The sequence below is a fragment of the Panthera onca genome, chromosome B3 (assembly GCF_046562875.1).
Source record: "Panthera onca isolate mPanOnc1 chromosome B3, mPanOnc1 haplotype 2, whole genome shotgun sequence".
NCBI lineage: Eukaryota > Metazoa > Chordata > Mammalia > Carnivora > Felidae > Panthera > Panthera onca.
Window position 1 is genome coordinate 90,689,454 of NC_138344.1, and position 15,920 is coordinate 90,705,373.

The 15,920-nt window shown below is 33.2% G+C and overlaps 1 long non-coding RNA gene across 1 annotated transcript in view; it reads left to right on the forward strand.

The window, feature by feature from the left end:
- Positions 1-392: 392 nt before the first annotated feature.
- Positions 393-15,920, forward strand: part of LOC144616533 (uncharacterized) — a 105,005-nt gene continuing 89,477 nt past the window's right edge. The window contains exon 1 of the long non-coding RNA XR_013555896.1: positions 393-485. This is a non-coding gene — a long non-coding RNA (uncharacterized LOC144616533). The remainder of the gene's footprint in view (positions 486-15,920) is intronic.

Below are 15,920 nucleotides of genomic sequence, written 5' to 3' on the forward strand. Positions count from 1 at the left end.
TGTATTTAAAATAATTTATTTCTTACATCAGTGTTAGATTTTACACATATATCTCATATAGTACTCTCAACCATTGTGTGAATTGCTTTCTTAATTCTCTAAAGAAAAATCAGAATCTTGCCATTTAAAAACTTATCCGAAGTAGCCAAAGTAGAAAGTAGCTAGGAAAAAGCTTGGGTACAAACTTACAACTTGCTGATGAAAAGGCTTGCTATCTCCTTTCAATCAAACACTCTTTACTCCAATTTAACTTCAGTGCTCAGAAAGAGATTAACCATCTACTTTATTAGATATTACCAAAAACTTGGATCTTCTATGACATAAACGGAATGTTTCTCTTTTTATTTAGACATTCTTTTATTGTGCAGTCATACCATGAGGCTGGTCAAAATGTGCCAGGATGGATGCAGCCTTGGAAAATGACAGGGCTTAGTAAATAACTACAAACAGATGTCAAATGGGCAAAATGAAAACAGGAAGACTAAGTGAGTAAATTCAAGATTAATTAGCTATAATCATTCCTCCTGATAATCTCATGTATTTTAATAGAGTATTTTTTAATGCTTATTTATTTTGAGAGAGACAGAGACAAAGCACCAGTGGGGAGAGGGGCAAAAAGAGAGGGAGAGAGAGAATCCCAAGCAGATTCTGCTCTGTCAGCACAGAGTTCAACACGGGGCTTGATCTCCACAATTTGTGGGATCGTGACCTGAGTGGAAATCAAAAGTTGGATGCTTAACCAACTGAGCTACCCAGGGGCCCTTAGTATTTTCATATTCACTTGACAATTTGATCTTTATAATTTTCATGTGAAGATTTGTAATTTTCCTGCATGTCCTTAGTTCTACATGCCATTCTCCCATGCATAAGATATTACTTGTCATTCTAGCTTCACTGCAGTATTCTTTGTACCCCTTATGTCTTTATATCTAAAAAGAGTGGCACATATTTTATAGACTTGTAATCATATACTGTTATAATTATGCTTTATGGAGTTATGTATGAATCCTGATTATTTTATACATTTGTCCAGCTCATTACTGTAAGTTGAAGGAGGGCAGAGAATGCCTATCAAAGTGTTGGTCACACAGTAAGAACTAAAAATGGCTTTGGTAAAAGACAGAAAAAGCTAAGGGAAGAAAAAAAAAAAGAACAGTGAAATAAAATTTATACACCTATGATTTAATGTTTAAAAGTAGTTCTGGGGCACCTGAGTGGCTCAAATGGTTAAGTGTGCAACTCTTGATTTTGTGTCAGGTCATGATTTCAGGATTATGAGTTTGGGCCCTGCTTAGGGTTCAGCACTGACAGGGTGGAGCCTGCTTGCAATTCTCTTTCCCTCTCTGTCTCTCTCTCTCTCTCTCTCTCTCTCTCTCTCTGCCCTTCCCCCTGCTTGTGCTATCTTTCTCTCTCTGAAAATAAATAAATATACGTAAAAAAAAAGTAGTCCTAAACAAACAAAATCTGGTGACATTTACAAATAAAATAGTTGTTTTCCCAACACAATAATTTCTGTAAATATATTTAAATTTTTTCTGAATCATAGAACATTTAGACTATACACAATTATACCAAATTATTGAGATAATATGTTATAGGTAATTTTAGAAAGAATACAAAGTATATACATTGTTAGTTTGGGCATATAAATCACATCTCTAACATTGGAAATTAAAATATGAAATGGAAAACCACAAACTAGAATTTTTGAGTGGTTCTCTTTTTTTTAACCACACTGTAACATAGTTATTATAATAAGGATTTTAATTACAAGTAATTTAAGTTTATTAGATTATTATTTGAAAATTTATGATAATTAACAAATGAAAGACATTTCTGCAAAATTGTCTTAAAGCCTCACACCCACCACCAAATCCACAATTTTAATCCAGATCTGAGAGTAATTAATGAAATTATAATGAGATTTGTAAACTTGATGGTGATTTTAAATTTACACAAAACACTGAATGTTAAAAAAAAAAAAAACTATCAATGCTTTCTTTTTTTTTTTTTTTTAATTTTTTTTTTTTATTTTTTTTTTTTTATTTTTTTTTTAAATTTTTTTTTTCAACATTTTTTATTTATTTTTGGGACAGAGAGAGACAGAGCATGAACGGGGGAGGGGCAGAGAGAGAGGGAGACACAGAATCGGAAACAGGCTCCAGGCTCCGAGCCATCAGCCCAGAGCCTGACGCGGGGCTCGAACTCACGGACCGCAAGATCGTGACCTGGCTGAAGTCGGACGCTTAACCGACTGCGCCACCCAGGCGCCCCTATCAATGCTTTCTAAAGAGCATTTAAACTTATCCAAGTTCATTAAAGGCATATTACGTTTCCATTTTTATCATGGTGGAAAGAGAAAAAAAGTGTTTTAGTTTTCATTGCTCTTTGTTTTCCCATTTAGGAGAAAAGGAAAGCTAGTTCAAGTTATATTCGTTGTAAATATATCACTGAAATGCTAGGAATTAAAAAAAAAATGTTTTGCAAATATAATCTGGTACAGGAATATATACATGTGTATGGGGTGTTTATATACATACAACACATCATATACATATATATATGGAACTTCATACTGTATATATTTTATATTATATATGTATTTAATTGTATGTAAGGAATTTTGAGAAGGGAATAAAATTTTGAAAATTACTGTGAATAAATGTAGTTCAGAGGAAGATATCAGGATTAATTTTACACCGTGAAATTATGTTTTATCAGTATTGGCATGTTTCTCAAGTACTTAGTTTCTAGGTGAAGAGAGGTAATGAGGTAATGGGAAGAGGGCCAGTACCAAAGATGAGTAGAAGTCCTCTCCTAAGGGCTCATTGTACCTTGTACATGATTTAAGGGTCTTGTACATTTTAGGGGTTCCACTCTCCAGAAAAGGGTTTCTACAAAAAAGGAAGACATATTTTTAATAAAAATATCAATTGGTCTTAGAGTTATAGCTTAGCTAATTTTTGTCTTTCTATTGATTATTAGCATTACTATTATGCTATTATAATTCATACTGTTTATAAAAGCATCCAGGATAAAAATGTAACAAATTTTGGAGATATAATTTTTCTGCATTATAAATCTAGTATTTTTATATTAATTGGTATTTTCAAATTGCTCTAATTTGCTAAAAAATGACATTGGGATAACAGGATAGTTTTATATAGCTTTCAATTTATTTGAAGTCAACTTTTAAGAATAATATATATTCAGGAAAAAATAGAATAACTTATATTCAGAAATTAGAAGCTTAAAGTCCAGTTGAATTATTCATTTAAGTAAACATTTTTTCCCTAAAGTCTACCTTTTTTTACTGTAAAAACCAACATGTAATTTGTTTGTAATTATTCAAAATAAGATGTTTTCTATCTTAATGTATTGCCTACATCCTCATGCTTTTGTCGAAGTTCCAATATATATTTTGATTTCATGTCATATCAGTACTTGAAATAGCAAATGTGGTGTACTAAATCACAGACATGAACACCAAAGATAGTCCCAGGCACAGCACACGAGTATAAAAAATATTTAACAGTAATTCTGTTGGACAGAATAAAGCATTCTATCGATGTCTGAATCCACTATGTTATCATTTGAAGCTGTTAGCATTTTCTCCATCAAAATATTTGAATTATATAGTATTATCTTTATTTTCTTTATTTTTTTATTTCTTTGGGTTAGATTACTTTTTGAGTCTAAGGCATAGATAGATCTGTAAAATATATTCTAGTTCACGGCAATAAATATGCCACAGAGAATTCCCATTGAAATTTAACACTCACTGGAATTCCAGAAAATATTCATATATGCTAGGCACTTATGTTCTAAACCCTCCGTATAATCTTTGCAACAACTTGATTAGGTAAACTTTGTTGCTACTCTCACTGTGCAGATGAAGGAATTCAGACACAGAGGTTACATCACTTATAAGTATCACATAGCTAACAAATGCCAGAAATGAGTTTCAAACTCAGACTAAGGCATGATTTTACACTTTACCATACACTGTTTCTTTCGTTCCCATTCTTCATATACAAGCATAGAAAGGAGTAAATACAGATTTTGTGGAGGCCTTAAGTTGATATAATTTTGGTGGGTCCACACTAAGAAAAGGAATACAAAATTTCCAATAATATAGTAGTTATGAAAACAAATATTTAGTTAAGATGATAAATCACAGCAAATATATTAAAGATGAAAATACCAAAAAAAATCACAGAATTCAGAATAATAAAACAATATATTCATTAATTAACTGTCTGGTATCTACTGTCTTATGTTTTACTTCACAATTTTTGATCATCACTTTATGGGACAAAGATTTCATAAATTATTTTCACATAGATAATAAAAAGGTAATTTAGTACTGCCACTGGCATTGTTGAAGTATGTTTGATAATTTGTAGTCATAAATCATCCTACTTTACACGTAGACACATGCTTATATTGCAGTACTATTTCAGGTTTTTTTGCTTTCTATCAAAGAAATGTGGGTAATTTAATACTGTACTAGTCTTTCCTCACTTTCATCAGTGCAGTTAGAAGCAATAAACCAACCCCTTTATACTCCTTATTTTGGCTGTAATATTGTAAGAGAGCAAATATTGATGACCCAGCCCTTGCTTTCAACTGATTCTCAATTGCAGGTAGCAAAAGTTGTTATTTTAGTAACTCTTACGCCATGAAATATCAGTGGAAGCAGGATAAGTAATGCCATTAAATCTAACCAGATTACATAATGAATTATAGAAAACCCCAAATCAATTTAGAAAACTCCTTTTTAATATTCTTCTCTGAAATGACCTCCAGTACCAAAATCTGTATGCCAGGATTCAGCCAGAGCAAGAGAACTAGCAGGATAGATCCATATCTAAAGATATAGATATGTGCATACGTAGTCATATATAGATATAAAAATGTTATTTATAGTCATATATACACAATATATGATAAATAGAATAATATACTTAACATAGATATACATATATGTAACATAATACATATACATATACATAACAATATATACCTAAATATACAGTCATATATAGATATAAATATTTTATATCTATAAACAAATATATTCTATAAATAAAATATTTATATCTATATATGACTATGTATACAGATATGTGCAGAAAGATACATCCATGTGCATAGTCATATATATATAAATATTTTAAATGTATTTTAAGTTGTAAATAAATATATCTATAAATATATTCATACATGTCTATATCTTTCTGTAATCTATCATTTATCTATCAATCATACATCATCTATCATCTATCTCCTATCGTCTACCTATGTATCTATCCATCTATCTGAAACATTTTATTAGAATGACTCCGTGTACACACTTGGATTTCCATTGGATATTCTTTTCTGTTTTGTCAAAGATGAGTTAACCATATAGTTGTGGGTCCACTTCTGGTTTCTCTTTTCTGTTCCATTAATCTATGTGTCTGTTTCTGTGCCAGTACCATACTGTTTTGATGACTACAGCTTTGTACTATAACTTAAAGTCCAAAATTGTGATGCCTCCAGTTTGCTTTTCTTTTTCAAGATGGCTTTTGCTACTCAGGGTCTTTCGTGGTTCCATACGCATTTTGGGATTGCTTGTTCTACCTCTGTAAAAAAATTCTGGTGGTATTTTAATAGGGATCGGATTAAATGTATAGATTGCTCTAGGTAGTACAGACATTTTAATAATATTTGTTCTTCCAATCCACAAACAAGGAATAATTTTTTTCTATTTCCTTGCGTCTTCTTCAATCTCTTTCATAAGTGTTCTCTAGTCTTCAGAGTATGGATCTTTTATCTCTTTGGTTAAGTTTATATCTCTTTGGTTAAGGTATCTTATGGTTTTTGGTGCAATTATAAATGGGATCAATTCCATGATTTCTCTTTCTGCTGCTTCATTATTGGTGTGTGGAACCCATTTCTGTACATTGATATGTATCCTGCAACTTTACTAAATCCATATATCAGTTCTAGAAAATTTTTGGGAGAGTCTTTTGGGTTTTCTACCTAGAGTATCAAATCATCTGCAAAGAGTGTAAGTTTGACTTTGTTGACCATTTGGATGCCTTCTATTTCTTTTTGTTGTCTGATTGCTGAGACTAAGACTGTTAGTATTATGTTAAATAACATTGATGAGTTTGGACATTCCTGTATTCTTCCTGAACATAGAGGAAAAGCTCTCAGTTTTCCTCAATGAGGATGATATTAGCTGTGGGTCTTTCATATATGGCCTTTATGATACTGAGGTATGTTCCCTTTATCTTGAAGGTTTTAATCAAGAACCGGTGCTATATTTTGTTAATAGCTTTTTCTGCACCTATTGAGAGGATCTTATGGTCCTTATTCTTTCCTTTATTAATGTGGTGTATTATTGATTTGTGAATGTTGAACCACTCTTGCAGCCCAAGAATACATCCCACTTGATTGTGTGAATGATTCTTTCAATGTACTGTTGGATTTGATTTACTAGTATTTTGTTGAGAATTTTTGCTCCAAGTTCATCTGAGATATTGGCCTGTAATTCTCTTTTTGGTTGGTTTTTTGTCTGGTATTGGAATCAAGGTAATGCTGGACTTTAGTACGAGTTGGGAAGATTCCTTTATATTTCTGTTTTTTGGAATAGTTTAAAAATAGGTATTAACTCTTATTTAAATATTTGGTAGAATTCTTCTGTGAAGCCATATGGCCCTGACTTTTTTTCTTGGGAGTTTTTTGATTACTGAAACAATTTCTTTGCTGTTTTTTGTTCTGTTCAAGTTTTCTATTTCTTCCTGCTTCAGTTTTGATAGTATATATGTTTCTAAGAATTTATCCATTTCTTCCAGGTTGTGCCAAGTTGGTGGCATACAGTTTTTCATAATATTCTCTTATTATTATTTGTATTTCTGTGGTGTTTGTTGTTATTTATTCTCTTTCATTTTTGATTTTATTTGGGTCCTTTCTCCTTTCTTTTTGATAACTCTGGCTAGAGATTTATCAATTGCATTATTTTTTTCAAAGATCCAGCTCCTGGTTTCATTGATCTGCTCTATTTTGCTTTTAGTTACTGTATAACTTATTTCTACTTTTTATTATTTACTTTCTTCTGCTGGCTTTGGGCTTTGTTTATTATTCTTTTCCTAGCCCCTTTTTTTCTAAATTTTTGTTTTAATGTTTTTATTTATTTTTGAGACAGAAAGAGACAGAACACGAGCAGGGGAGGGTCAGAGAGAGAGGAAGACAGAATCCGAAGCAGGCTCCAGGCTCTGAGCTGTCAGCACAGAGCCCAACTCAGGGCTCAAACTCATGGACTGTGAGATCATGACCTGAGCCAAAGTCGGACACTCAACTGATTGAGCCACCTAGGCGCCCCTTCTCTCTCCTTTATGTGTAAGATTAGGTTGCATATGTGAGATTTTTCTTGCTTCTTGATGTAGGCCTATATTACTATATACTTCTCTCTTAGGACTGCTTTTACTGCATCCCAAACATTTTGGGCCATTGTGTTTTCATTTTTGGTTGTCTCAAAATATATTTTGTAAATGTTTATTTATTCATTTTGAGACAGAGAGAGAGCATGAGCAGTGGGATGGGCAGAGAGAGAGGAGAGAGAGAATCCTAAGCAGGCTCCATGCTGTTGGATCTCACCAACCATGAGATCATGATCAGGATGAAATCCAGAGTCAGAGCTTAACTGGTTGAGCTACCCAGGCACCTCTCCATGTATTTTTATTTCTTCTTTCATTTCCCACCTGACCCATTCACTTTTTAGTAGCATGTTCTTTAACCTCTGTGTATTTGTGGTCTTTCCAATGTTTTTCCTGTGGTTGACTTTTAGTTTCATTGCATTGTGGCCAGAGAAGATGCATGGTATGATCTTAATATTTTTGTATTTGTTGAGTCCTATTTTGTGACCTAATATGTGATCTGTTCTGGAGAATATTTCATGTGCATTTGAAAGAATGTGTATTCTGCTGTTTTAGAATGAAGTGTTCTGAATGTATCTGTTAAGTCCATCTGGACCAGAGTGTCATTCAAAACCACAGTTTCCTTTTTGATTTTCTGTTTGAATGATCTGTCCATTGATGTAAGTGGAATGTTAAAGTCCCCCACTATTATTGTCATATTATCAATTTGTTCTTCTTAATTGTTTGTTCTTAATTGTAATATGTTTGGGTACTCCCATGTTGAGTGCATAAGTATTTACAAATTGTTATATCTTCTTGTTGGATATTCCCTTTTATGACTATACAGTGTCCTTTTTTGTCTCTTGTTATGGTCTTTGTTTTAAAGTCTAGTTTGTCCAATATAAGTATTCCTACTATAGCTTTCTTTTGACATCCATTTGCATGATAAATGTTTCTCTATCCCCTCATTTTCAATATGCTGGTGTCCCTAGGTCTAAAATGAGTGTCTTGTAGGCAGCATATAGATAGTCTTTTTTTTTTTTAATCCATTCTGAAATGCTATGGCTTTTTATTGGAGCATTTTGTCTAGTTATATTCAAAGTAATTATTGATAGATATGAATTCCATTTAATTACTTGTTTTGTCATTATTTTATGAGATGTTCTCTGATCCTTTGTTGTCTTTGTCACTTTTGGTCTCTCTTTTGCACTCAAAGAGTCACTTTTAATATTTCTTGCAGGGCTGGTTTAGTGGTCATGAATTCCTAGTTTTTGTTGTCTGAGAAACTCTTTATCTCTACTTCTATTCTGAATGATAGCCTTGATGAATAGGGTATTCTTGGCTGCATATTTTTCCCATTTAGCACTTTGAATATATCATGCCACTCCCTTATGGCTTGCCAAATTCCCTTTGAAAAATCTCCTGCTAGTCTTATGGGTCTTTTCTTATCAGTTACTGGCTTCTTTTGTCTTGCTGATTAAGATTTTTTTTTCTTTTTCACAATATTTTGAAAATTTAATTATAGTATGTCTTGGTGTCAGCCTGATTTTGTTGATTTTGGGGGAAGTTCTTTGTGCTTCATGGATCTGAATGTCTGTTTCCTTCCTCAGATTAGGAACTTTTTAGCTATTATTTTTTTAATGTTTTTTTTTTGGCCCCATTTTCTCTCTTGTTCTGAGACTATAATACAAATTTTATTACATTTGATGGAATCACTGAGTTCCTAAGTGTATTCTCATATGGAATAATTCTTCTTTCTCTCTTTTGTTCAGCTTTATTATTTTCCATTATTTTCTCTTCTAGATCAGTAATTAGTTCCTACGCTTTCTCCAGCCTGCTATTTATTGCATCAAGCTTGTTTCCAGTCTCATTTATTGCATCTTCATCTCTGATTGATTCTAACACTTTTATCTCTGTAGTAAGGGTCTTACTGATGTCTTCTCTTCTCAAACCCAATGAGTATCCTTATGATTGTTGCTATATTTAAAATTTTTTAAATGTTTATGTATTTATTTTGAAAAAGAAAAAGGGGGATCACAAGGGGGAAGGGGCAGAGAGGGAGGGAGAGAATTCCAAGGAGGCTCCAAGTTGTCAGTGCAGAGCTGGATGTGGGGCTCGATCTCATGAACCATGAGATCATGACCTGAGCTGAAATCAAGAGTTGGATGCCTAACCGACTGAGCCACCCAGGTGTTCCATGATCTCCATGATGGCTCCTTTAAATTCCCCACGAGGCATGTTGCTTATATCTGTTTGCTTAGATCTTTGTCCGTGGCCTTAATTTGTTCTTTCATTTGGGAAAAATTCTTCTCTTGGTATTTTGTCTACATCTCTGCTTTCTTCTCTGTGTTAGAAAAGACAGTTCTGTCTCCTTCTCCTGAAAGTAATGGCCTTATTAAGAAGAGATCACAGAGTACCCAGGGGCCTTCATTTCAGGGATTGCCTCTGATGTGTGCTGTGTGTGCTCTGTTGTTGTGTTGTGGCTGCTCTATCCTTCGGGACAGTCATCTGCAGAGGCTCTCCTTGTCTGCTGTGGACAGTGTTGGGTCCCAGGACTGAATGTGGTGAGTTTTAACTAGATGTGCTCTGATTTGCTTGTGAAATGAGATCTGGCACCAACACCACCAGTGTTTCAGCCCAGCATAACACTGTGGCAGGGAAATATGGTGTGGGTAGGGGTTTGTACTAGTCTTCTGGGGGAGGAGCCTGCCACACTGGGCCTAAGGCACACTTGACAGAGAAGGACAGTCCTACCAGAGTTCAGGGGGGGATGGGGCTTGGTGTAGCAATTTAGGCAGCCAGTGTTCAAGTTGTGCTACTTGCGGCAGGTGGCTCTGTGTTTATGCTGAGGAAGTACTAAATATATTCTAGTCAGGTTCTTTGATATATGCGTATTATAGAGAAAAAGAGAATGGTCTGTGAAGACTAGTTAACAGTCTCTGCTTATATAGACTATGTTACTTAACCAATATCACACAGCTAGAATATGTCCAACTGTAGATAGGAATTCAAATCTACCTGATTTTTCATGCTGTGCTATTAATTCTACAAATGGGTGAAAAATGAACCAAGAATTTGTATTTGAGTTATAACTTGCCATAATGTATCTTATAGGTGCCTTTCCAACCAGTAGCTTTTTAAAGAAAAATATTTAGGTTAGTAAATATTTCTGGGATTTAGTAGTTAACCCTGTTCCCATAAAAAATGGAAAATATTTAATAAGATATTTAATTAGCCTTTTTTAAAAGATATTTTAATAAAATAAAAATAATTTGTTAACTGGAAATTTATAGGCAATAAAGATGATTTAATCTCAACAGTCAGATACATTGTTTCAGAAAATAATTAGTTTTTTTTAATACTTATCATTTTATTTAATTCAAAATAAGTGTGATAAATGAGGGGAGAGGAATGATGGTTAAATGATAAAAATATCATAAAAAATGACATAAATAGTGATACCTCATAGGCAGTATAATGTTACCTCATAGGCAGTATAATGTTACCTCATAGGCAGTATAATATTAAAGTCACAGACACTTGATTTTTCTAGAATTATACTGAATCTGCTAACATTTGCACGCTTGTCTCTCTGAGTCAGTTTGTTTATATCTTTACAAAATACGTAAGCTTCTTCCTCTAGAATATCTAATTCTCATCCTATTTTTTTGGATATGAGCAAGAGAATACTTCCAATAATTTCATTTTATTTCTGGTCAACATCTAGCATCTTCTCAGTTTTCTTCCACAGATTTATCTTCCCAAAGTTCATAATTACTGCTGCTCTGTGTACCGCTAAGCTCGAGTAGTAAACATTTGGGTGGAATTTACCCTTGTGGGCTAAGATGTTGACACAGACATATGTGAGATCCCTGTGGGGCTAGATAAGACTCAGTATGGACCAGGGTTAGGAAATGGCTCTTCCTTCCCTGCTTCCATGAAAAAAGAGGGATCCAGTAAATCAATCTAGGTAATACACTATTACATAAACTATCAGATAAATTTATCAAGGGACAATAATAAAGCATATTTAGTAGTATATAACATTTATATATTTGTAACATTTATACACTTATATTTTTGGATATATGATATGTAAATCTATTTTTGAATTCTTGTGCAAGACCCTGCAAAGGTTAGGATTAGGCCTGCCTCATATTTTTCCAGGATGGAAGAAATTTAATTTCTTTTGTTAAAAGAGCACTTCTATATTTTTATGGCTCTGTGAAGTTATTTCTCCTAAAATATAACCTTTTATTTCCCATCACTTTATTCTTCCCTGTAATTTCCTCAGATATCTACAATTAGCTGACATACCTGTCACAATTGCTATAGGAAACATCTCTTAGATAAGCCTCCAACCCACCCTGACCTTATCATCTTCCTTAAGCACACAAAATTCCACCACCAAGTTCTTCATACACAGAAATTGTAGAGTTGCTCATGATGTGAAGCAGACTATCTTATCTCTACATATTTTTATTATACCATAGTTCTCTTATTCCATGTATTACTTGTTAACTTGTATAATTGTTACCTGCATAGTTATTTTAACCCACCCTCTTTAATGTAAGCTCCTTGAGGGCGTGGACTGTATCTCACCTATATGAGCTCCCCCCCACACACCCAATTTTTTACAATCTCTCTCTTTCCATAGTACACATACACTGTAATTATCATACTCTAGTGTTTATAGATTTCATCAGTGTTAAGCCAGTAGGTGGATGTATAAATCATTTCAGTGGTACTTACTAACCACATTTATATCACATTTCATGTGAATTTTGTCTTTGAAATTTATCTTTTAGAAAATTAAAATTTATTATAAACTAGATTTAGTAGAAAAAACTACAAGAATAGGTCTTGCTTCAAATAAGTTCAATGGAAATAAATGAAATCTAAAAGCTCTGTGTTGAATTTTTAGAAATCTTATTTTATATCCTTTCTATCTTTTTTTCTTATTTCTAGCACATTACAGAACTCTAAATTAAATTTAACTATGGGTTTTTAGATGTAGTTTATCTCTTGGATGAATCAATTAGCATAATTGATTGGCTTGAGCCAAAAGTATCTGCATTTCACACTCCCCAAATTACTAGTTGCCAAATTATTCTATGGTTAATTAAAATATCATTGGTATGAGACAGTCATGAATATCTTGAAGAGTTGGTTTTTTTAAATAGCATTTTCTTACTGGGAGCTACAACTTTATATTTTTCAGAAATGTATGTGGCTGTGCCTGAGCTAAGTGTAGGATAGATTTTCTGTAAGCTTGAATGGTAATTGTTAGAATCATTTTCTTCCACTAAATTCATTAAAGAGAAGATTTAGTCATTATGGTTTTGTTTTTGCAAATCAACCCTATAGTAAATAATGGTTTGTTTTAGTTTTAATATGACATAGGCTATTTATATTTAGCATAAATGCCTTATGTAATCCACAGAAACTGCCAAAATACTTTAATTATTCAAAAATATTTATAATTATGATGTACACTAGTTATTTAAAGGTAACACTGTGGTGAGATTCTGAAAACCCAGTTGCCAATTCTTCACTGTGTTAATGTGTAGTTTTTTTAAAATAATGGTACTTACAGGGCACCTGAGTGACTCAGTCAGTTAAGTATTCAACTTCAACTCAGGTCATGATCTCGCACTCCATGAGCTCAAGCCCCACGTTATGCTCTGTGCTGACAGCTCGGAGCCTGGAGCCTGCTTCAGATTCTGTGTCTCCCTCTCTCTGACCCTCTCCCATTCATGCTCTTTCTCTGTCTCAGAAATAAATAAAAATTTAAAAAAATATTAAAAAAAATAATGGTACTTACTCTAAGGATTATTCTGTATGTAAAATGAGATAATACATGCTAAGTGTGTAATTGTGTTATTTATTTAATTAACACTAGTCCAACAGTATTTCTCTGTTAATTTCATTATTTTTTTTACCTCTCTAGTTTTCATATTCCTTACAGTAACATGAAGGTTTGTACTGATTAATCTTTAAAGTTCTCTTTTCTCCTGAAATTCTATTGTGACATGATCTATATAAATGTTAGCTTATTATCTGTTGAAGGGATAGTGAGAGATAAGTCTCTGAATCTTTTCTTCTGTCTGATGGCAGAGGTCACTTTTTCCTATTGCTAAATATTCTCATGGATCTCAGAATAACATTTTATAACCTATAGTTTTATGAATATTTTACCAGAATAAAATTTACATTTATGAAATCCGATCAATTAGCATTTAGTCAGGAAATAACACTTAGTTTCAGTGACTGTGTTTTATTTTGCTGTTCTAGAAAACTTTATTACAATTTAAAATGCCTCGTCTCATTTGCTTAGTATGAAAATGATGGTGAACATGTGGGAGAGTTGAGATTGCTACTTGGTTCACTTCTACCTCTTAAACTAAAAATCCTCCAAAACACGAATTTATTCAACAGCTACTCCAGAAGCTACTACATCCAACATGTTTTGAATGATATTTTGTAAGACAAATATAAGAATATTACAGTGGACCTAAAGAAAAGTGACAGGGGTTAGACATGTAACTGGAGAGGTTTCCCAACCCAGATTAGAAATGTTTTTTCACTCTGATGTGAGAAAATTGATAAAGGGGAAAGGAATAAATAAGGTAACCTAAGAAAGATGACACAAATGGGGTACCCCATCACACAGAAAAATCAATAAGAATTTGTTTGTATAGAACTATAAGCAGCAATGTACTTTATATACTCTAGGAAGAGGTCATGTATAACAAATCTCCATAAGTGTTACCTAGGATACTGGCAATGGAAGAATAACTATGCTGGGATAGATTCTAGGGTGTTTTCAGTGCATTCTGATGTTTTCTTTTTCTCCATATGAGAGGAATTAAAGACTATGCCAAATGAAGATGGGCTTAGAGGATGATGAAATCAATTAAGTTCCTAGAATCATATACTTTAAGAAGGACAACCAAAATCAAATTAAATTTTATCTTGCAGGCTTAAGATCAGGAATTGTGATCTTTATGAAAAAACTCAACAATTTAATGATGTTAATGGTATAGTAGAAAGTCTGGGAGTCAAGACAATGAGCTTATTACTCTAGAGTAAGCAACTTATCCTCTTTGATCCTTACTATAAAACTTACAAAATTGAGAAATCTTAAAATGCCCCTGAACCCTAAAACATTGTTTCTTTGGAGACCAAGATCAAATTGCAATTAACATCCCCTGAATCCACTTCAGTATTTTTCCTTATACCCCTCTAAGATTAGAATATAATCAATTTTTATTATCAGTGTCAAGTAACTTAAATAATGTACTTATAGTCTCTTTCTATGATCTATGAGCAAAGGTAACAATTTTTGTGTTCATATATTCATTAGTATATCTTCATTTTTATTAGTTCAATATAGTTAGGACTTTTATTAAAAATAAACTAAAAGACAAAGGATAAGTTTAAACTAATATATTTGAGAGAGATGTAGTCATGATTTAAAGAGCAACAACCGCAAAATCTGCGTGAGAAGAATCATGGGGAGAACAAGAGAAGCAGGGAATATTTCTGTGTCAGAGAAGAATCATAGAATGTGGAATAGAGTGTACATTTGCTAACGTGCTGAAGTACAAATGTATCTGGAAGTTATTCTGCCTACTTTGAAGCTTTGGACTGTCTGGCATGGCTACAACGATCTCATGAGGGATCCCTTATAAATGGATAATGCAAATTGTACCAAATTATCTTACTACAACTTAATGATTAGACTAGGAAACATTGTTGGACCTCAAAACAGCCACCTCTTACTCTGACCAGCAGACTACATAATCATCCTGCAATTGAGTTGCCTTTAAAACAGTTACCCGTGAAGTTAATGAAATACTTTTGCAGGAGAATTTAATATATTCTCACATTATGAGGTTCTGAGATCATGAGGTTGGCTGTTTACTTTCAGAACACTGAGAACAGAAACCATTCCATCTTTTTGAATATTCTGAGTATCAAGGGACTTCCTAAGGTAGAATTCACCTATGATTTTATATAGACTACATAAACACACAGAGAAAGAGTAACCTTAAAGCAAAACAATGAATCAGAAAACATATGAAGTCATAAGGTGCAAGAAGTAGAATTTATCAGGAAATGTACTGACACAAAGTCAAATAACATGGCTGAAAAAGAAGAAATTGTAAGGAAACTATAATTAAAAATCCAGGATGGAATGTTCTCCAACATAATCTGAATATATGGTCTTGCTTTCCCACATAGACATCCTTCCCCTACTGGGGCTCTTGTAAAGCCTGTGCCTCCCAGTCTTATCTAACAGCATGGGTCTGAATTGTTTGGGAAATAAGAGTAAAGGAAAACTTAGATATTATCTGAAAACCTTTTGTGTTTTTATTCCTCTGAACCTCTGAACCAACTTTCTACCTGAAGTCCTTCTTCTGTCTTCTCTTTCACTTTTCTAAACCCCATGCATCTGTTGACACCAAGTACCAATGTCAGGGTCAAAAAGTAGTCTCTTTAGAAATGTTA